The sequence below is a fragment of the Octopus bimaculoides genome, chromosome 29 (genome assembly GCF_001194135.2).
Source record: "Octopus bimaculoides isolate UCB-OBI-ISO-001 chromosome 29, ASM119413v2, whole genome shotgun sequence".
Lineage (NCBI taxonomy): Eukaryota > Metazoa > Mollusca > Cephalopoda > Octopoda > Octopodidae > Octopus > Octopus bimaculoides.
In genome coordinates, this window is record NC_069009.1 from 8,674,021 (window position 1) to 8,676,094 (window position 2,074).

General features: G+C 36.8%; 1 protein-coding gene across 1 annotated transcript in view; it reads left to right on the plus strand.

The window, feature by feature from the left end:
- LOC106868303 (toll-like receptor 2 type-2) overlaps positions 1 to 2,074 on the plus strand; it is a 41,971-nt gene that overhangs the window by 1,319 nt on the left and 38,578 nt on the right. The gene's annotated exons all lie outside the window — the stretch shown is intronic.

Sequence of the window (2,074 nt, forward strand, 5' to 3'; positions counted from 1 at the left end):
ATATATATATATATATATATATATATATATATATATACATACATATATATATATATACATACATAGGTATCTTTATATAAACAAACTTCTGATTATCAGCCACACCTGTATATACATGCAGGTGTGGCTGATAATAAGAAGTTTGTTTCCCAACTCCATGGTCCCGAACTCAACGCATCTGCGTGGCAACTTGGGTAAGATTTTTCTACTATACCGTCGGGACGATCAAAGCGCTGCGAGCGCATTTAGTAGAAAGAAACTGAAAGAAGCCCGTCGTATATACGTGTGTGTTTTTGCGTGTTTGTCTCCCACCGTCGCCTGAAAACTGGTGTTGGTGTGTTTACGTCCTCGTAATCTTGCAGTTCAGCAGAAGACCCGATGTAATAAGTTCTTGGTTTAAAAGAAAATAAGTTCTAGAGTTGATTCGTTTCAAGGCGGTGCCCCAGAATGACTAATGACTAGAAGAAGCGAAAGTTGTGCCAAGATTATACACATTCATGCTAAGTTAATAAAGTATATACATGGGTATGTATTATTATATACGCACATATACTCGTACATGAATACGTACATTCGTACGTTAGTAGGCATATATATTCGCTTGAAAAGTATTTATTTATATGTTGTTTGTGTCTAAACACATCTGTACAGAGTAAAAATTAGTGTGTTTTATTTGCATCAAAAGACTGAAGTGAATATGGATGGGATTCGAGTATAGAGTCTGATTTCGTTGGTAATTTGAAATAGTTGTTCACCCAGCGAATCTTTGAAGTTACTGTCAATGATTTTTTCACACAAATATATTTCGTTGCTGTTATGCAAATGTATCGTAAGTCCAAAACTTTACTTTTTCAGAAAAAGAAAAAATAGTTTCACCGTTCCATAGCAAAACCGTTGTGCTACACTTTCACGATTTTCGATATCTTGGCATTTGAAGCAGCCCGAGATATGATACTTTGACCAAAAGAACCGCTTATTGCAAGAAAAAAAATAGATATTGAAAAAAAAAAAAAAACCCGCATTTGGATATACGACAGTTTAACATAATAGCAACAATTTGTATTTTGGTCGTCAGTCTTATTCTTTAGTTTCGTCTCTGTTCACAGGCTCGTCAGGTAAGTTATGACGAAGTTTTAAAGGAGGAACATCTATAAAAGTACTCATCTCTGCGATTAATATTCGTTCCTCTTTCTTCCAATATTTTTCTTTTATGTTTTATTGTTTACTTGTTTTAGTCATGCCAGGCCTTTGTTTACTTGAACAAATTGACCCAGTACTTTTTTTTTTAAAAGTTTGTTTCTTATATCGTCTAATTTTATCAAACCGCTAAGTTAGGGGGCGAAGACGTGAACAAACCAAAACCACTTTGCAAGCTGTGGTGGGAACACACACGCACAGCTATATTCATATATACGATGGGCTTTATACTTGTATACTTGTTTCAGTCATTTGACTGCAGGCCATGCTGGAGCACCGCCTTAAAGGGTTTTAGTTGAAGAAATCAACCGTAGGACTTATTCTTTGTAAGCCTAATACTTATTCTATTGGTCACTTTTACTGAACTGCTAAGTTACAGGGACATAAACTGGCTATCAAGTGATGGCAGGTGGAGGGACAAACACACACTCATATAAATACATAAATATATATCTATATATATAGATATGTAGTAACGCCTTGCGCATGCGTAGTCTCACGCATGCGTGGAATTAAACAAGCAAGTGTTCCCGCTCAATTCATTCTCTTTCTTGCTGGCCGGCAATAGAGCGTGGATGTGTCAAGAGTGTCTCCGGCGTTCCAACTCTGGAGACGGTCTCTTTGCGTGTATGGCTGTCGCTCTCCATCTTTCGGACTTACACTCGACAGCTCGCTCGCATCTACATGACAACGTCCCAACAACAGAAGCTGTAACAACAAGAACTAAAGATGTATATATTTACCACCTAAATAAAGTTGATGTTTAAGTTGATAGTCTGGAGTTCAGCGTTCCGTTATATTCTTTAATTTTATATAGGAAGGTCAGGTAAACATCTAATGATGTATAACCAACTTTCCTATACTGGTGACCCCGACG